Source organism: Physella acuta, unplaced genomic scaffold (genome assembly GCF_028476545.2).
Source record: "Physella acuta isolate Inbredline_101_S28 unplaced genomic scaffold, ASM2847654v3 ptg001145l, whole genome shotgun sequence".
NCBI classification, from domain to species: domain Eukaryota; kingdom Metazoa; phylum Mollusca; class Gastropoda; family Physidae; genus Physella; species Physella acuta.
In genome coordinates, this window is record NW_026732662.1 from 118,507 (window position 1) to 137,615 (window position 19,109).

Below are 19,109 nucleotides of genomic sequence, written 5' to 3' on the forward strand. Positions count from 1 at the left end.
TATTCATGACTTGCTGACGGGTCGTTTTCACCTGTCACTTATCAATACACAGGTATAATGAGATGACACTGCAAATGCACTTTATTTAAAACACGTATTAGTGTACGTCTTCTTTGTATATCTACATAATTAAAACATCGTGTCACTCTTAATTCGATAGATAGAAAATTCAATGCATAATACATTTCGACTACCTCTTTTTTAAGTAAGGAATCTAAAGAGTGGTGTAGGTCTATTATAAGGCTATAGTCTTATATTGATATTCAAAGAGGATCATTTTCTGTTTCTCTTATCTGTGCGTATATACAATCTTGTTATTTTAAACGTTTTTTTCCAAGCTTTTATTTAACTTTCTGTGTTGTTTTTGCTTCGTCTGTGTTTGGTCGGAACTGGCGAGCGAAATTTCAATCACTTCTACCGCATCGATTTATTCCGAACGTTTCGCGTGAGTCTAAACTGGATGAAATCTGACATAAACATTAAAATATTTAACTTTTATTTTACGACTGACCTAAGAGTCTCAGTGTAAGAAAAAGTGGCTACGACTTTCTAGTATCAATACCGTTTGTGTTTTAAAAGACCTAGCTTGTAACCTTGACCATTTACCTTCAGTGACGTCAAACGTAAAGAAAACAAAATAACTTAGCAAAGAAAACAAAATAACTTAGCAGAGCGTGGTTTCGATCCACGGACCTCTGGGTTATGGGCCCAGCACGCTTCCACTGCGCCACTCTGCTTGTGATCTATGTTTCAGTAATAAGAATATATAGTGCCTCGTATATGCTTCAAGATCTACTTGACTGCTATATTCATTGTTATTTTTGTTGATTCCTTTTGGGCCTGCTTTTAAAACACTGTTTTCTGTCTTCATTTCTGGTTGTCTACTGCGGTTGAGTGAATGGTGTGTTGTTATTTATGACCAGCATGAAAAACAAGACACATTAATTTGAATGAACAGAAGTGAAAGTAAATGTATTAGCTATCAAATAGATCATTGTTGGCCTACATGTGGTAAGAATTGATTCATCTGAATTTAATGGGTCTTTGTAAAATGCGAGAATCGAAACGCGAAATGTCGAGGCGGTAAATTGCGAGAAGTGTGCGAAGACGACATGTCACGTGACGATATCTCTCGAATTTTACCCGCATCACGATCAGGTGTGTGGCTAAATTGCGCGGATATCTGCCAAAATTTTACCGCACCCTATGATTTCAATAGGTCAACTTGGTTTCCAGACTTTAATGTTAAAACACTTTATTGAAGTTGTTATTGTTAAATTGTTGCCGCTTTCCTCAAGCACATTTCAACGTAAATGAGCCTGACGTTACAGCCCTTCGCGCACCTTAATTTTTTTTCGATCAATGAACAACATCTATCTATAGATATCTGAATACTATAAAAATGTAGACATAAAAATAGTTGGGCTCGTCCGGGATTTGAACCCGGGACCTCTCGCACCCTAAGCGAGAATCATACCCCTAGACCAACGAGCCGTTATTATCGTTCTCAAATCATGTTTGTAATAACATCTTTTTATCTAAATCTATTTTTGAGCTGACACTTGTTCTAAATCACATTTCATTTTTTTTTCTTTGCAGTACGAATGTGTCCTCACCGCAGTAAAATGTATTGAAAGGTTAAATTGTGATCCAAAGGAGGTGAGCTACAAACTGGGCCGAAATATCAAGAATACTAGCATCGACTAAGGAATCAAGGAGATCCTGAAGCGTTTAAAGCAAAGTGGTCGACCTGAAGATCTCCTCCTACCCCCTCACTAATACTCTCGATTATTTAACCTTCTTCTGTAGGCGTAGTTATTTTAAAAAATGTGGAAATAAAAATATTTGGGCTCGTCCGGGATTTGAACCCGGGACCTCTCGCACCCAAAGCGAGAATCATACCCCTAGACCAACGAGCCGTTACATTTTTCCCTTATCTACTTATATTAGGAAAGATGTTAATAATTGGCGATAAAAAATAATCGCGTTCGCTAAATCGTGACGTTAAAAACTTGCATTTACATTCCTCTCAGACCCAAACTAATTGAACCTTAAAGCATGAACGATATTCATGACTTGCTGACGGGTCGCTTTCACCTGTCACTTATCAATACACAGGTATAATGAGATGACACTGCAAATGCACTTTATTTAAAACACGTATTAGTGTACGTCTTCTTTGTATATCTACATAATTAAAACATCGTGTCACTCTTAATTCGATAGATAGAAAATTCAATGCATAATACATTTCGACTACCTCTTTTTAAAGTAAGGAATCTAAAGAGTGGTGTAGGTCTATTATAAGGCTATAGTCTTATATTGATATTCAAAGAGGATCATTTTCTGTTTCTCTTATCTGTGCGTATATACAATCTTGTTATTTTAAACGTTTTTTTCCAAGCTTTTATTTAACTTTCTGTGTTGTTTGTGCTTCGTCTGTGTTTGGTCGGAACTGGCGAGCGAAATTTCAATCACTTCTACCGCATCGATTTATTCCGAACGTTTCGCGTGAGTCTAAACTGGATGAAATCTGACATAAACATTAAAATATTTAACTTTTATTTTACGACTGACCTAAGAGTCTCAGTGTAAGAAAAAGTGGCTACGACTTTCTAGTATCAATACCGTTTGTGTTTTAAAAGACCTAGCTTGTAACCTTGACCATTTACCTTCAGTGACGTCAAACGTAAAGAAAACAAAATAACTTAGCAAAGAAAACAAAATAACTTAGCAGAGCGTGGTTTCGATCCACGGACCTCTGGGTTATGGGCCCAGCACGCTTCCACTGCGCCACTCTGCTTGTGATCTATGTTTCAGTAATAAGAATATATAGTGCCTCGTATATGCTTCAAGATCTACTTGACTGCTATATTCATTGTTATTTTTGTTGATTCCTTTTGGGCCTGCTTTTAAAACACTGTTTTCTGTCTTCATTTCTGGTTGTCTACTGCGGTTGAGTGAATGGTGTGTTGTTATTTATGACCAGCATGAAAAAAAAGACACATTAATTTGAATGAACAGAAGTGAAAGTAAATGTATTAGCTATCAAATAGATCATTGTTGGCCTACATGTGGTAAGAATTGATTCATCTGAATTTAATGGGTCTTTGTAAAATGCGAGAATCGAAACGCGAAATGTCGAGGCGGTAAATTGCGAGAAGTGTGCGAAGACGACATGTCACGTGACGATATCTCTCGAATTTTACCCGCATCACGATCAGGTGTGTGGCTAAATTGCGCGGATATCTGCCAAAATTTTACCGCACCCTATGATTTCAATAGGTCAACTTGGTTTCCAGACTTTAATGTTAAAACACTTTATTGAAGTTGTTATTGTTAAATTGTTGCCGCTTTCCTCAAGCACATTTCAACGTAAATGAGCCTGACGTTACAGCCCTTCACGCACCTTAATTGTTTTTCGATCAATGAACAACATCTATCTATAGACATCTGAATACTATAAAAATGTAGACATAAAAATAGTTGGGCTCGTCCGGGATTTGAACCCGGGACCTCTCCCACCCTAAGCGAGAATCATACCCCTAGACCAACGAGCCGTTAATATCGTTCTCAAATCATGTTTGTAATAACATCTTTTTATCTAAATCTATTTTTGAGCTGACACTTGTTCTAAATCACATTTCATTTTTTTTCTTTGCAGTACGAATCTGTCCTCACCGCAGTAAAATGTATTTGAAAGGTTAAATTGTGATCCAAAGGAGGTGAGCTACAAACTAGGCCAAAATATCAAGAATACTAGCATCGACTAAGGAATCAAGGAGATCCTGAAGCGTTTAAAGCAAAGTGGTCGACCTGAAGATCTCCTCCTACCCCCTCACTAATAGTCTCGATTATTTAACCTTCTTCTGTAGGCGTAGTTATTTAAAAAAATGTGGAAATAAAAATATTTGGGCTCGTCCGGGATTTGAACCCGGGACCTCTCGCACCCAAAGCGAGAATCATACCCCTAGACCAACGAGCCGTTACATTTTCCCTTATCTACTTATATTAGGAAAGATGTTAATAATTGGCGATAAAAAATAATCGAGTTCGCTAAATCGTGACGTTAAAAACTTGCATTTACATTCCTCTCAGACCCAAACTAATTGAACCTTAAAGCATGAACAATATTCATGACTTGCTGACGGGTCGTTTTCACCTGTCACTTATCAATACACAGGTATAATGAGATGACACTGCAAATGCACTTTATTTAAAACACGTATTAGTGTACGTCTTCTTTGTATATCTACATAATTAAAACATCGTGTCACTCTTAATTCGATAGATAGAAAATTCAATGCATAATACATTTCGACTACCTCTTTTTTAAGTAAGGAATCTAAAGAGTGTTGTAGGTCTATTATAAGGCTATAGTCTTATATTGATATTCAAAGAGGATCATTTTCTGTTTCTCTTATCTGTGCGTATATACAATCTTGTTATTTTAAACGTTTTTTTCCAAGCTTTTATTTAACTTTCTGTGTTGTTTTTGCTTCGTCTGTGTTTGGTCGGAACTGGCGAGCGAAATTTCAATCACTTCTACCGCATCGATTTATTCCGAACGTTTCGCGTGAGTCTAAACTGGATGAAATCTGACATAAACATTAAAATATTTAACTTTTATTTTACGACTGACCTAAGAGTGAAAAACTCAGTGTAAGAAAAAATGGCTACGACTTTCTAGTATCAATACCGTTTGTGTTTTAAAAGACCTAGCTTGTAACCTTGACCATTTACCTTCAGTGACGTCAAACGTAAAGAAAACAAAATAACTTAGCAAAGAAAACAAAATAACTTAACAGCGTGGTTTCGATCCACGGACCTCTGGGTTATGGGCCCAGCACGCTTCCACTGCGCCACTCTGCTTGTGATCTATGTTTCAGTAATAAGAATATATAGTGCCTCGTATATGCTTCAAGATCTACTTGACTGCTATATTCATTGTTATTTTTGTTGATTCCTTTTGGGCCTGCTTTTAAAACACTGTTTTCTGTCTTCATTTCTGGTTGTCTACTGCGGTTGAGTGAATGGTGTGTTGTTATTTATGACCAGCATGAAAAACAAGACACATTAATTTGAATGAACAGAAGTGAAAGTAAATGTATTAGCTATCAAATAGATCATTGTTGGCCTACATGTGGTAAGAATTGATTCATCTGAATTTAATGGGTCTTTGTAAAATGCGAGAATCGAAAAGCGAAATGTCGAGGCGGTAAATTGCGAGAAGTGTGCGAAGACGACATGTCACGTGACGATATCTCTCGAATTTTACCCGCATCATGATCAGGTGTGTGGCTAAATTGCGCGGATATCTGCCAAAATTTTACCGCACCCTATGATTTCAATAGGTCAACTTGGTTTCCAGACTTTAATGTTAAAACACTTTATTGAAGTTGTTATTGTTAAATTGTTGCCGCTTTCCTCAAGCACATTTCAACGTAAATGAGCCTGACGTTACAGCCCTTCACGCACCTTAATTTTTTTTCGATCAATGAACAACATCTATCTATAGATATCTGAATACTATAAAAATGTAGACATAAAAATAGTTGGGCTCGTCCGGGATTTGAACCCGGGACCTCTCGCACCCTAAGCGAGAATCATACCCCTAGACCAACAAGTTATTATAGTTCTCAAATCATGTTTGTAATAACATCTTTTTATCTAAATCTATTTTTGAGCTGACACTTGTTCTAAATCACATTTCATTTTTTTTCTTTGCAGTACGAATGTGTCCTCACCGCAGTAAAATGTATTGAAAGGTTTAATTGTGATCCAAAGGAGGTGAGCTACAAACTAGGCCGAAATATCAAGAATACTAGCATCGACTAAGGAATCAAGGAGATCCTGAAGCGTTTAAAGCAAAGTGGTCGACCTGAAGATCTCCTCCTACCCCCTCACTAAAATACTCTCGATTATTTAACCTTCTTCTGTAGGCGTAGTTATTTTAAAAAATGTGGAAATAAAAATATTTGGGCTCGTCCGGGATTTGAACCCGGGACCTCTCGCACCCAAAGCGAGAATCATACCCCTAGACCAACGAGCCGTTACATTTTTCCCTTATCTACTTATATTAGGAAAGATGTTAATAATTGGCGATAAAAAATAATCGAGTTCGCTAAATCGTGACGTTAAAAACTTGCATTTACATTCCTCTCAGACCCAAACTAATTGAACCTTAAAGCATGAACGATATTCATGACTTGCTGACGGGTCGCTTTCACCTGTCACTTATCAATACACAGGTATAATGAGATGACACTGCAAATGCACTTTATTTAAAACACGTATTAGTGTACGTCTTCTTGGTATATCTACATAATTAAAACATCGTGTCACTCTTAATTCGACAGATAGAAAATTCAATGCATAATACATTTCGACTACCTCTTTTTAAGTAAGGAATCTAAAGAGTGGTGTAGGTCTATTATAAGGCTATAGACTTATATTGATATTCAAAGAGGATCATTTTCTGTTTCTCTTATCTGTGCGTATATACAATCTTGTTATTTTAAACGTTTTTTTTCCAAGCTTTTATTTAACTTTCTGTGTTGTTTTTGCTTCGTCTGCGTTTGGTCGGAACTGGCGAGCGAAATTTCAATCACTTCTACCGCATCGATTTATTCCAAACGTTTCGCGTGAGTCTAAACTGGATGAAATCTGACATAAACATTAAAATATTTAACTTTTATTTTACGACTGACCTAAGAGTGAAAAACTCAGTGTAAGAAAAAGTGGCTACGACTTTCTAGTATCAATACCGTTTGTGTTTTAAAAGACCTAGCTTGTAACCTTGACCATTTACCTTTAGTGACGTCAAACGTAAAGAAAACAAAATAACTTAGCAAAGAAAACAAAATAACTTAGCAGAGCGTGGTTTCGATCCACGGACCTCTGGGTTATGGGCCCAGCACGCTTCCACTGCACCACTCTGCTTGTGATCTATGTTTCAGTAATAAGAATATATAGTGCCTCGTATATGCTTCAAGATCTACTTGACTGCTATATTCATTGTTATTTTTGTTGATTCCTTTTGGGCCTGCTTTTAAAACACTGTTTTCTGTCTTCATTTCTGGTTGTCTACTGCGGTTGAGTGAATGGTGTGTTGTTATTTATGACCAGCATGAAAAACAAGACACATTAATTTGAATGAACAGAAGTGAAAGTAAATGTATTAGCTATCAAATAGATCATTGTTGGCCTACATGTGGTAAGAATTGATTCATCTGAATTTAATGGGTCTTTGTAAAATGCGAGAATCGAAAAGAGAAATGTCGAGGCGGTAAATTGCGAGAAGTGTGCGAAGACGACATGTCACGTGACGATATCTCTCGAATTTTACCCGCATCATGATCAGGTGTGTGGCTAAATTGCGCGGATATCTGCCAAAATTTTACCGCACCCTATGATTTCAATAGGTCAACTTGGTTTCCAGACTTTAATGTTAAAACACTTTATTGAAGTTGTTATTGTTAAATTGTTGCCGCTTTCCTCAAGCACATTTCAACGTAAATGAGCCTGACGTTACAGCCCTTCGCGCACCTTAATTTTTTTTCGATCAATGAACAACATCTATCTATAGATATCTGAATATTATAAAAATGTAGACATAAAAATAGTTGGGCTCGTCCGGGATTTGAACCCGGGACCTCTCGCACCCTAAGCGAGAATCATACCCCTAGACCAACGAGCCGTTATTATCGTTCTCAAATCATGTTTGTAATAACATCTTTTTATCTAAATCTATTTTTGAGCTGACACTTGTTCTAAATCACATTTCATTTTTTTTCTTTGCAGTACGAATCTGTCCTCACCGCAGTAAAATGTATTTGAAAGGTTAAATTGTGATCCAAAGGAGGTGAGCTACAAACTAGGCCAAAATATCAAGAATACTAGCATCGACTAAGGAATCAAGGAGATCCTGAAGCGTTTAAAGCAAAGTGGTCGACCTGAAGATCTCCTCCTACCCCCTCACTAATACTCTCGATTATTTAACCTTCTTCTGTAGGCGTAGTTATTTTAAAAAATGTGGAAATAAAAATATTTGGGCTCGTCCGGGATTTGAACCCGGGACCTCTCGCACCCAAAGCGAGAATCATACCCCTAGACCAACGAGCCGTTACATTTTTCCCTTATCTACTTATATTAGGAAAGATGTTAATAATTGGCGATAAAAAATAATCGCGTTCGCTAAATCGTGACGTTAAAAACTTGCATTTACATTCCTCTCAGACCCAAACTAATTGAACCTTAAAGCATGAACGATATTCATGACTTGCTGACGGGTCGCTTTCACCTGTCACTTATCAATACACAGGTATAATGAGATGACACTGCAAATGCACTTTATTTAAAACACGTATTAGTGTACGTCTTCTTTGTATATCTACATAATTAAAACATCGTGTCACTCTTAATTCGATAGATAGAAAATTCAATGCATAATACATTTCGACTACCTCTTTTTAAAGTAAGGAATCTAAAGAGTGGTGTAGGTCTATTATAAGGCTATAGTCTTATATTGATATTCAAAGAGGATCATTTTCTGTTTCTCTTATCTGTGCGTATATACAATCTTGTTATTTTAAACGTTTTTTTCCAAGCTTTTATTTAACTTTCTGTGTTGTTTGTGCTTCGTCTGTGTTTGGTCGGAACTGGCGAGCGAAATTTCAATCACTTCTACCGCATCGATTTATTCCGAACGTTTCGCGTGAGTCTAAACTGGATGAAATCTGACATAAACATTAAAATATTTAACTTTTATTTTACGACTGACCTAAGAGTCTCAGTGTAAGAAAAAGTGGCTACGACTTTCTAGTATCAATACCGTTTGTGTTTTAAAAGACCTAGCTTGTAACCTTGACCATTTACCTTCAGTGACGTCAAACGTAAAGAAAACAAAATAACTTAGCAAAGAAAACAAAATAACTTAGCAGAGCGTGGTTTCGATCCACGGACCTCTGGGTTATGGGCCCAGCACGCTTCCACTGCGCCACTCTGCTTGTGATCTATGTTTCAGTAATAAGAATATATAGTGCCTCGTATATGCTTCAAGATCTACTTGACTGCTATATTCATTGTTATTTTTGTTGATTCCTTTTGGGCCTGCTTTTAAAACACTGTTTTCTGTCTTCATTTCTGGTTGTCTACTGCGGTTGAGTGAATGGTGTGTTGTTATTTATGACCAGCATGAAAAAAAAGACACATTAATTTGAATGAACAGAAGTGAAAGTAAATGTATTAGCTATCAAATAGATCATTGTTGGCCTACATGTGGTAAGAATTGATTCATCTGAATTTAATGGGTCTTTGTAAAATGCGAGAATCGAAACGCGAAATGTCGAGGCGGTAAATTGCGAGAAGTGTGCGAAGACGACATGTCACGTGACGATATCTCTCGAATTTTACCCGCATCACGATCAGGTGTGTGGCTAAATTGCGCGGATATCTGCCAAAATTTTACCGCACCCTATGATTTCAATAGGTCAACTTGGTTTCCAGACTTTAATGTTAAAACACTTTATTGAAGTTGTTATTGTTAAATTGTTGCCGCTTTCCTCAAGCACATTTCAACGTAAATGAGCCTGACGTTACAGCCCTTCACGCACCTTAATTGTTTTTCGATCAATGAACAACATCTATCTATAGACATCTGAATACTATAAAAATGTAGACATAAAAATAGTTGGGCTCGTCCGGGATTTGAACCCGGGACCTCTCCCACCCTAAGCGAGAATCATACCCCTAGACCAACGAGCCGTTAATATCGTTCTCAAATCATGTTTGTAATAACATCTTTTTATCTAAATCTATTTTTGAGCTGACACTTGTTCTAAATCACATTTCATTTTTTTTCTTTGCAGTACGAATCTGTCCTCACCGCAGTAAAATGTATTTGAAAGGTTAAATTGTGATCCAAAGGAGGTGAGCTACAAACTAGGCCAAAATATCAAGAATACTAGCATCGACTAAGGAATCAAGGAGATCCTGAAGCGTTTAAAGCAAAGTGGTCGACCTGAAGATCTCCTCCTACCCCCTCACTAATAGTCTCGATTATTTAACCTTCTTCTGTAGGCGTAGTTATTTAAAAAAATGTGGAAATAAAAATATTTGGGCTCGTCCGGGATTTGAACCCGGGACCTCTCGCACCCAAAGCGAGAATCATACCCCTAGACCAACGAGCCGTTACATTTTCCCTTATCTACTTATATTAGGAAAGATGTTAATAATTGGCGATAAAAAATAATCGAGTTCGCTAAATCGTGACGTTAAAAACTTGCATTTACATTCCTCTCAGACCCAAACTAATTGAACCTTAAAGCATGAACAATATTCATGACTTGCTGACGGGTCGTTTTCACCTGTCACTTATCAATACACAGGTATAATGAGATGACACTGCAAATGCACTTTATTTAAAACACGTATTAGTGTACGTCTTCTTTGTATATCTACATAATTAAAACATCGTGTCACTCTTAATTCGATAGATAGAAAATTCAATGCATAATACATTTCGACTACCTCTTTTTTAAGTAAGGAATCTAAAGAGTGTTGTAGGTCTATTATAAGGCTATAGTCTTATATTGATATTCAAAGAGGATCATTTTCTGTTTCTCTTATCTGTGCGTATATACAATCTTGTTATTTTAAACGTTTTTTTCCAAGCTTTTATTTAACTTTCTGTGTTGTTTTTGCTTCGTCTGTGTTTGGTCGGAACTGGCGAGCGAAATTTCAATCACTTCTACCGCATCGATTTATTCCGAACGTTTCGCGTGAGTCTAAACTGGATGAAATCTGACATAAACATTAAAATATTTAACTTTTATTTTACGACTGACCTAAGAGTGAAAAACTCAGTGTAAGAAAAAATGGCTACGACTTTCTAGTATCAATACCGTTTGTGTTTTAAAAGACCTAGCTTGTAACCTTGACCATTTACCTTTAGTGACGTCAAACGTAAAGAAAACAAAATAACTTAGCAAAGAAAACAAAATAACTTAACAGCGTGGTTTCGATCCACGGACCTCTGGGTTATGGGCCCAGCACGCTTCCACTGCGCCACTCTGCTTGTGATCTATGTTTCAGTAATAAGAATATATAGTGCCTCGTATATGCTTCAAGATCTACTTGACTGCTATATTCATTGTTATTTTTGTTGATTCCTTTTGGGCCTGCTTTTAAAACACTGTTTTCTGTCTTCATTTCTGGTTGTCTACTGCGGTTGAGTGAATGGTGTGTTGTTATTTATGACCAGCATGAAAAACAAGACACATTAATTTGAATGAACAGAAGTGAAAGTAAATGTATTAGCTATCAAATAGATCATTGTTGGCCTACATGTGGTAAGAATTGATTCATCTGAATTTAATGGGTCTTTGTAAAATGCGAGAATCGAAAAGCGAAATGTCGAGGCGGTAAATTGCGAGAAGTGTGCGAAGACGACATGTCACGTGACGATATCTCTCGAATTTTACCCGCATCATGATCAGGTGTGTGGCTAAATTGCGCGGATATCTGCCAAAATTTTACCGCACCCTATGATTTCAATAGGTCAACTTGGTTTCCAGACTTTAATGTTAAAACACTTTATTGAAGTTGTTATTGTTAAATTGTTGCCGCTTTCCTCAAGCACATTTCAACGTAAATGAGCCTGACGTTACAGCCCTTCACGCACCTTAATTTTTTTTCGATCAATGAACAACATCTATCTATAGATATCTGAATACTATAAAAATGTAGACATAAAAATAGTTGGGCTCGTCCGGGATTTGAACCCGGGACCTCTCGCACCCTAAGCGAGAATCATACCCCTAGACCAACAAGTTATTATAGTTCTCAAATCATGTTTGTAATAACATCTTTTTATCTAAATCTATTTTTGAGCTGACACTTGTTCTAAATCACATTTCATTTTTTTTCTTTGCAGTACGAATGTGTCCTCACCGCAGTAAAATGTATTGAAAGGTTTAATTGTGATCCAAAGGAGGTGAGCTACAAACTAGGCCGAAATATCAAGAATACTAGCATCGACTAAGGAATCAAGGAGATCCTGAAGCGTTTAAAGCAAAGTGGTCGACCTGAAGATCTCCTCCTACCCCCTCACTAAAATACTCTCGATTATTTAACCTTCTTCTGTAGGCGTAGTTATTTTAAAAAATGTGGAAATAAAAATATTTGGGCTCGTCCGGGATTTGAACCCGGGACCTCTCGCACCCAAAGCGAGAATCATACCCCTAGACCAACGAGCCGTTACATTTTTCCCTTATCTACTTATATTAGGAAAGATGTTAATAATTGGCGATAAAAAATAATCGAGTTCGCTAAATCGTGACGTTAAAAACTTGCATTTACATTCCTCTCAGACCCAAACTAATTGAACCTTAAAGCATGAACGATATTCATGACTTGCTGACGGGTCGCTTTCACCTGTCACTTATCAATACACAGGTATAATGAGATGACACTGCAAATGCACTTTATTTAAAACACGTATTAGTGTACGTCTTCTTGGTATATCTACATAATTAAAACATCGTGTCACTCTTAATTCGACAGATAGAAAATTCAATGCATAATACATTTCGACTACCTCTTTTTAAGTAAGGAATCTAAAGAGTGGTGTAGGTCTATTATAAGGCTATAGACTTATATTGATATTCAAAGAGGATCATTTTCTGTTTCTCTTATCTGTGCGTATATACAATCTTGTTATTTTAAACGTTTTTTTTCCAAGCTTTTATTTAACTTTCTGTGTTGTTTTTGCTTCGTCTGCGTTTGGTCGGAACTGGCGAGCGAAATTTCAATCACTTCTACCGCATCGATTTATTCCAAACGTTTCGCGTGAGTCTAAACTGGATGAAATCTGACATAAACATTAAAATATTTAACTTTTATTTTACGACTGACCTAAGAGTGAAAAACTCAGTGTAAGAAAAAGTGGCTACGACTTTCTAGTATCAATACCGTTTGTGTTTTAAAAGACCTAGCTTGTAACCTTGACCATTTACCTTTAGTGACGTCAAACGTAAAGAAAACAAAATAACTTAGCAAAGAAAACAAAATAACTTAGCAGAGCGTGGTTTCGATCCACGGACCTCTGGGTTATGGGCCCAGCACGCTTCCACTGCACCACTCTGCTTGTGATCTATGTTTCAGTAATAAGAATATATAGTGCCTCGTATATGCTTCAAGATCTACTTGACTGCTATATTCATTGTTATTTTTGTTGATTCCTTTTGGGCCTGCTTTTAAAACACTGTTTTCTGTCTTCATTTCTGGTTGTCTACTGCGGTTGAGTGAATGGTGTGTTGTTATTTATGACCAGCATGAAAAACAAGACACATTAATTTGAATGAACAGAAGTGAAAGTAAATGTATTAGCTATCAAATAGATCATTGTTGGCCTACATGTGGTAAGAATTGATTCATCTGAATTTAATGGGTCTTTGTAAAATGCGAGAATCGAAAAGAGAAATGTCGAGGCGGTAAATTGCGAGAAGTGTGCGAAGACGACATGTCACGTGACGATATCTCTCGAATTTTACCCGCATCATGATCAGGTGTGTGGCTAAATTGCGCGGATATCTGCCAAAATTTTACCGCACCCTATGATTTCAATAGGTCAACTTGGTTTCCAGACTTTAATGTTAAAACACTTTATTGAAGTTGTTATTGTTAAATTGTTGCCGCTTTCCTCAAGCACATTTCAACGTAAATGAGCCTGACGTTACAGCCCTTCGCGCACCTTAATTTTTTTTCGATCAATGAACAACATCTATCTATAGATATCTGAATATTATAAAAATGTAGACATAAAAATAGTTGGGCTCGTCCGGGATTTGAACCCGGGACCTCTCGCACCCTAAGCGAGAATCATACCCCTAGACCAACGAGCCGTTATTATCGTTCTCAAATCATGTTTGTAATAACATCTTTTTATCTAAATCTATTTTTGAGCTGACACTTGTTCTAAATCACATTTCATTTTTTTTCTTTGCAGTACGAATCTGTCCTCACCGCAGTAAAATGTATTGAAAGGTTAAATTGTGATCAAAAGGAGGTGAGCTACAAACTGGGCCGAAATATCAAGAACACTAGCATCGACTAAGGAATCAAGGAGATCCTGAAGCGTTTAAAGCAAAGTGGTCGACCTGAAGATCTCCTCCTACCCCCTCACTAATACTCTCGATTATTTAACCTTCTTCTGTAGGCGTAGTTATTTAAAAAAATGTGGAAATAAAAATATTTGGGCTCGTCCGGGATTTGAACCCGGGACCTCTCGCACCCAAAGCGAGAATCATACCCCTAGACCAACGAGCCGTTACATTTTTCCCTTATCTACTTATATTAGGAAAGATGTTAATAATTGGCGATAAAAAATAATCGCGTTCGCTAAATCGTGACGTTAAAAACTTGCATTTACATTCCTCTCAGACCCAAACTAATTGAACCTTAAAGCATGAACGATATTCATGACTTGCTGACGGGTCGCTTTCACCTGTCACTTATCAATACACAGGTATAATGAGATGACACTGCAAATGCACTTTATTTAAAACACGTATTAGTGTACGTCTTCTTTGTATATCTACATAATTAAAACATCGTGTCACTCTTAATTCGATAGATAGAAAATTCAATGCATAATACATTTCGACTACCTCTTTTTTAAGTAAAGAATCTAAAGAGTGATGTAGGTCTATTATAAGGCTATAGTCTTATATTGATATTCAAAGAGGATCATTTTCTGTTTCTCTTATCTGTGCGTATATACAATCTTGTTATTTTAAACTTTTTTTTCCAAGCTTTTATTTAACTTTCTGTGTTGTTTTTGCTTCGTCTGTGTTTGGTCGGAACTGGCGAGCGAAATTTCAATCACTTCTACCGCATCGATTTATTCCGAACGTTTCGCGTGAGTCTAAACTGGATGAAATCTGACATAAACATTAAAATATTTAACTTTTATTTTACGACTGACCTAAGAGTGAAAAACTCAGTGTAAGAAAAAGTGGCTACGACTTTCTAGTATCAATACCGTTTGTGTTTTAAAAGACCTAGCTTGTAACCTTGACCATTTACCTTCAGTGACGTCAAACGTAAAGAAAACAAAATAACTTAGCAAAGAAAACAAAATAACTTAGCAGAGCGTGGTTTCGATCCACGGACCTCTGGGTTATGGGCCCAGCACGCTTCCACTGCGCCACTCTGCTTGTGATCTATGTTTCAGTAATAAGAATATATAGTGCCTCGTATATGCTTCAAGATCTACTTGACTGCTATATTCATTGTTATTTTTGTTGATTCCTTTTGGGCCTGCTTTTAAAACACTGTTTTCTGTCTTCATTTCTGGTTGTCTACTGCGGTTGAGTGAATGGTGTGTTGTTATTTATGACCAGCATGAAAAACAAGACACATTAATTTGAATGAACAGAAGTGAAAGTAAATGTATTAGCTATCAAATAGATCATTGTTGGCCTACATGTGGTAAGAATTGATTCATCTGAATTTAATGGGTCTTTGTAAAATGCGAGAATCGAAACGCGAAATGTCGAGGCGGTAAATTGCGAGAAGTGTGCGAAGACGACATGTCACGTGACGATATCTCTCGAATTTTACCCGCATCACGATCAGGTGTGTGGCTAAATTGCGCGGATATCTGCCAAAATTTTACCGCACCCTATGATTTCAATAGGTCAACTTGGTTTCCAGACTTTAATGTTAAAACACTTTATTGAAGTTGTTATTGTTAAATTGTTGCCGCTTTCCTCAGGCACATTTCAACGTAAATGAGCCTGACGTTACAGCCCTTCACGCACCTTAATTTTTTTTCGATCAATGAACAACATCTATCTATAGATATCTGAATACTATAAAAATGTAGACATAAAAATAGTTGGGCTCGTCCGGGATTTGAACCCGGGACCTCTCGCACCCTAAGCGAGAATCATACCCCTAGACCAACGAGCCGTTATTATCGTTCTCAAATCATGTTTGTAATAACATCTTTTTATCTAAATCTATTTTTGAGCTGACACTTGTTCTAAATCACATTTCATTTTTTTTCTTTGCAGTACGAATCTGTCCTCACCGCAGTAAAATGTATTTGAAAGGTTAAATTGTGATCCAAAGGAGGTGAGCTACAAACTAGGCCAAAATATCAAGAATACTAGCATCGACTAAGGAATCAAGGAGATCCTGAAGCGTTTAAAGCAAAGTGGTCGACCTGAAGATCTCCTCCTACCCCCTCACTAATAGTCTCGATTATTTAACCTTCTTCTGTAGGCGTAGTTATTTAAAAAAATGTGGAAATAAAAATATTTGGGCTCGTCCGGGATTTGAACCCGGGACCTCTCGCACCCAAAGCGAGAATCATACCCCTAGACCAACGAGCCGTTACATTTTCCCTTATCTACTTATATTAGGAAAGATGTTAATAATTGGCGATAAAAAATAATCGAGTTCGCTAAATCGTGACGTTAAAAACTTGCATTTACATTCCTCTCAGACCCAAACTAATTGAACCTTAAAGCATGAACAATATTCATGACTTGCTGACGGGTCGTTTTCACCTGTCACTTATCAATACACAGGTATAATGAGATGACACTGCAAATGCACTTTATTTAAAACACGTATTAGTGTACGTCTTCTTTGTATATCTACATAATTAAAACATCGTGTCACTCTTAATTCGATAGATAGAAAATTCAATGCATAATACATTTCGACTACCTCTTTTTTAAGTAAGGAATCTAAAGAGTGTTGTAGGTCTATTATAAGGCTATAGACTTATATTGATATTCAAAGAGGATCATTTTCTGTTTCTCTTATCTGTGCGTATATACAATCTTGTTATTTTAAACGTTTTTTTTCCAAGCTTTTATTTAACTTTCTGTGTTGTTTTTGCTTCGTCTGCGTTTGGTCGGAACTGGCGAGCGAAATTTCAATCACTTCTACCGCATCGATTTATTCCAAACGTTTCGCGTGAGTCTAAACTGGATGAAATCTGACATAAACATTAAAATATTTAACTTTTATTTTACGACTGACCTAAGAGTGAAAAACTCAGTGTAAGAAAAAGTGGCTACGACTTTCTAGTATCAATACCGTTTGTGTTTTAAAAGACCTAGCTTGTAACCTTGACCATTTACCTTTAGTGACGTCAAACGTAAAGAAAACAAAATAACTTAGCAAAGAAAACAAAATAACTTAGCAGAGCGTGGTTTCGATCCACGGACCTCTGGGTTATGGGCCCAGCACGCTTCCACTGCACCACTCTGCTTGTGATCTATGTTTCAGTAATAAGAATATATAGTGCCTCGTATATGCTTCAAGATCTACTTGACTGCTATATTCATTGTTATTTTTGTTGATTCCTTTTGGGCCTGCTTTTAAAACACTGTTTTCTGTCTTCATTTCTGGTTGTCTACTGCGGTTGAGTGAATGGTGTGTTGTTATTTATGACCAGCATGAAAAACAAGACACATTAATTTGAATGAACAGAAGTGAAAGTAAATGTATTAGCTATCAAATAGATCATTGTTGGCCTACATGTGGTAAGAATTGATTCATCTGAATTTAATGGGTCTTTGTAAAATGCGAGAATCGAAACGCGAAATGTCGAGGCGGTAAATTGCGAGAAGTGTGCGAAGACGACATGTCACGTGACGATATCTCTCGAATTTTACCCGCATCACGATCAGGTGTGTGGCTAAATTGCGCGGATATCTGCCAAAATTTTACCGCACCCTATGATTTCAATAGGTCAACTTGGTTTCCAGACTTTAATGTTAAAACACTTTATTGAAGTTGTTATTGTTAAATTGTTGCCGCTTTCCTCAGGCACATTTCAACGTAAATGAGCCTGACGTTACAGCCCTTCACGCACCTTAATTTTTTTTCGATCAATGAACAACATCTATCTATAGATATCTGAATACTATAAAAATGTAGACATAAAAATAGTTGGGCTCGTCCGGGATTTGAACCCGGGACCTCTCGCACCCTAAGCGAGAATCATACCCCTAGACCAACGAGCCGTTATTATCGTTCTCAAATCATGTTTGTAATAACATCTTTTTATCTAAATCTATTTTTGAGCTGACACTTGTTCTAAATCACATTTCATTTTTTTTCTTTGCAATACGAATGTGTCCTCACCGCAGTAAAATGTATTTGAAAGGTTTAATTGTGATCCAAAGGAGGTGAGCTACAAACTAGGCCGAAATATCAAGAATACTAGCATCGACTAAGGAATCAAGGAGATCCTGAAGCGTTTAAAGCAAAGTGGTCGACCTGAAGATCTCCTCCTACCCCCTCACTAAAATACTCTCGATTATTTAACCTTCTTCTGTAGGCGTAGTTATTTAAAAAAATGTGGAAATAAAAATATTTGGGCTCGTCCGGGATTTGAACCCGGGACCTCTCGCACCCAAAGCGAGAATCATACCCCTAGACCAACGAGCCGTTACATTTTTCCCTTATCTACTTATATTAGGAAAGATGTTAATAATTGGCGATAAAAAATAATCGAGTTCGCTAAATCGTGACGTTAAAAACTTGCATTTACATTCCTCTCAGACCCAAACTAATTGAACCTTAAAGCATGAACCATATTCATGACTTGCTGACGGGTCGCTTTCACCTGTCACTTATCAATACACAGGTATAATGAGATGACACTACAAATGCACTTTATTTAAAACACGTATTAGTGTACGTCTTCTTTGTATTTCTACATAATTAAAACATCGTGTCACTCTTAATTCGATAGATAGAAAATTCAATGCATAATACATTTCGACTACCTCTTTTTTAAGTAAGGAATCTAAAGAGTGGTGTAGGTCTATTATAAGGCTATAGACTTATATTGATATTCAAAGAGGATCATTTTCTGTTTCTCTTATCTGTGCGTATATACAATCTTGTTATTTTAAACGTTTTTTTCCAAGCTTTTATTTAACTTTCTGTGTTGTTTTTGCTTCGTCTGTGTTTGGTCGGAACTGGCGAGCGAAATTTCAATCACTTCTACCGCATCGATTTATTCCGAACGTTTCGCGTGAGTCTAAACTGGATGAAATCTGACATAAACATTAAAATAT

The 19,109-nt window shown here is 36.8% G+C and overlaps 23 non-coding genes across 23 annotated transcripts; all 23 read right to left on the reverse strand.

Moving 5' to 3' along the window:
• Nucleotides 1-665: 665 nt before the first annotated feature.
• Nucleotides 666-737, reverse strand: Trnam-cau (transfer RNA methionine (anticodon CAU)). Its single transcript has one exon. It is a non-coding gene; the product is annotated as a tRNA-Met (tRNA).
• Nucleotides 738-1,422: 685 nt separating this feature from the next.
• Trnap-agg (transfer RNA proline (anticodon AGG)) lies at nt 1,423-1,494 on the reverse strand. The gene has a single exon. It is a non-coding gene; the product is annotated as a tRNA-Pro (tRNA).
• A 353-nt stretch (nt 1,495-1,847) lies between these two features.
• On the reverse strand, nt 1,848-1,919 carry Trnap-ugg (transfer RNA proline (anticodon UGG)). The gene has a single exon. It is a non-coding gene; the product is annotated as a tRNA-Pro (tRNA).
• An 812-nt stretch (nt 1,920-2,731) lies between these two features.
• On the reverse strand, nt 2,732-2,803 carry Trnam-cau (transfer RNA methionine (anticodon CAU)). The gene has a single exon. It is a non-coding gene; the product is annotated as a tRNA-Met (tRNA).
• A 685-nt stretch (nt 2,804-3,488) lies between these two features.
• Nucleotides 3,489-3,560, reverse strand: Trnap-agg (transfer RNA proline (anticodon AGG)). The gene has a single exon. It is a non-coding gene; the product is annotated as a tRNA-Pro (tRNA).
• A 353-nt stretch (nt 3,561-3,913) lies between these two features.
• Trnap-ugg (transfer RNA proline (anticodon UGG)) lies at nt 3,914-3,985 on the reverse strand. Its single transcript has one exon. It is a non-coding gene; the product is annotated as a tRNA-Pro (tRNA).
• Nucleotides 3,986-5,980: 1,995 nt separating this feature from the next.
• On the reverse strand, nt 5,981-6,052 carry Trnap-ugg (transfer RNA proline (anticodon UGG)). Its single transcript has one exon. It is a non-coding gene; the product is annotated as a tRNA-Pro (tRNA).
• An 818-nt stretch (nt 6,053-6,870) lies between these two features.
• On the reverse strand, nt 6,871-6,942 carry Trnam-cau (transfer RNA methionine (anticodon CAU)). Its single transcript has one exon. It is a non-coding gene; the product is annotated as a tRNA-Met (tRNA).
• Nucleotides 6,943-7,627: 685 nt separating this feature from the next.
• Nucleotides 7,628-7,699, reverse strand: Trnap-agg (transfer RNA proline (anticodon AGG)). Its single transcript has one exon. It is a non-coding gene; the product is annotated as a tRNA-Pro (tRNA).
• A 353-nt stretch (nt 7,700-8,052) lies between these two features.
• Nucleotides 8,053-8,124, reverse strand: Trnap-ugg (transfer RNA proline (anticodon UGG)). Its single transcript has one exon. It is a non-coding gene; the product is annotated as a tRNA-Pro (tRNA).
• Nucleotides 8,125-8,936: 812 nt separating this feature from the next.
• Nucleotides 8,937-9,008, reverse strand: Trnam-cau (transfer RNA methionine (anticodon CAU)). The gene has a single exon. It is a non-coding gene; the product is annotated as a tRNA-Met (tRNA).
• Nucleotides 9,009-9,693: 685 nt separating this feature from the next.
• On the reverse strand, nt 9,694-9,765 carry Trnap-agg (transfer RNA proline (anticodon AGG)). The gene has a single exon. It is a non-coding gene; the product is annotated as a tRNA-Pro (tRNA).
• Nucleotides 9,766-10,118: 353 nt separating this feature from the next.
• Nucleotides 10,119-10,190, reverse strand: Trnap-ugg (transfer RNA proline (anticodon UGG)). Its single transcript has one exon. It is a non-coding gene; the product is annotated as a tRNA-Pro (tRNA).
• Nucleotides 10,191-12,185: 1,995 nt separating this feature from the next.
• Trnap-ugg (transfer RNA proline (anticodon UGG)) lies at nt 12,186-12,257 on the reverse strand. Its single transcript has one exon. It is a non-coding gene; the product is annotated as a tRNA-Pro (tRNA).
• Nucleotides 12,258-13,075: 818 nt separating this feature from the next.
• On the reverse strand, nt 13,076-13,147 carry Trnam-cau (transfer RNA methionine (anticodon CAU)). The gene has a single exon. It is a non-coding gene; the product is annotated as a tRNA-Met (tRNA).
• Nucleotides 13,148-13,832: 685 nt separating this feature from the next.
• Nucleotides 13,833-13,904, reverse strand: Trnap-agg (transfer RNA proline (anticodon AGG)). Its single transcript has one exon. It is a non-coding gene; the product is annotated as a tRNA-Pro (tRNA).
• Nucleotides 13,905-14,256: 352 nt separating this feature from the next.
• On the reverse strand, nt 14,257-14,328 carry Trnap-ugg (transfer RNA proline (anticodon UGG)). The gene has a single exon. It is a non-coding gene; the product is annotated as a tRNA-Pro (tRNA).
• An 818-nt stretch (nt 14,329-15,146) lies between these two features.
• Trnam-cau (transfer RNA methionine (anticodon CAU)) lies at nt 15,147-15,218 on the reverse strand. The gene has a single exon. It is a non-coding gene; the product is annotated as a tRNA-Met (tRNA).
• Nucleotides 15,219-15,903: 685 nt separating this feature from the next.
• On the reverse strand, nt 15,904-15,975 carry Trnap-agg (transfer RNA proline (anticodon AGG)). The gene has a single exon. It is a non-coding gene; the product is annotated as a tRNA-Pro (tRNA).
• Nucleotides 15,976-16,328: 353 nt separating this feature from the next.
• On the reverse strand, nt 16,329-16,400 carry Trnap-ugg (transfer RNA proline (anticodon UGG)). Its single transcript has one exon. It is a non-coding gene; the product is annotated as a tRNA-Pro (tRNA).
• An 818-nt stretch (nt 16,401-17,218) lies between these two features.
• On the reverse strand, nt 17,219-17,290 carry Trnam-cau (transfer RNA methionine (anticodon CAU)). Its single transcript has one exon. It is a non-coding gene; the product is annotated as a tRNA-Met (tRNA).
• A 685-nt stretch (nt 17,291-17,975) lies between these two features.
• On the reverse strand, nt 17,976-18,047 carry Trnap-agg (transfer RNA proline (anticodon AGG)). The gene has a single exon. It is a non-coding gene; the product is annotated as a tRNA-Pro (tRNA).
• A 355-nt stretch (nt 18,048-18,402) lies between these two features.
• On the reverse strand, nt 18,403-18,474 carry Trnap-ugg (transfer RNA proline (anticodon UGG)). Its single transcript has one exon. It is a non-coding gene; the product is annotated as a tRNA-Pro (tRNA).
• Nucleotides 18,475-19,109: the final 635 nt, after the last annotated feature.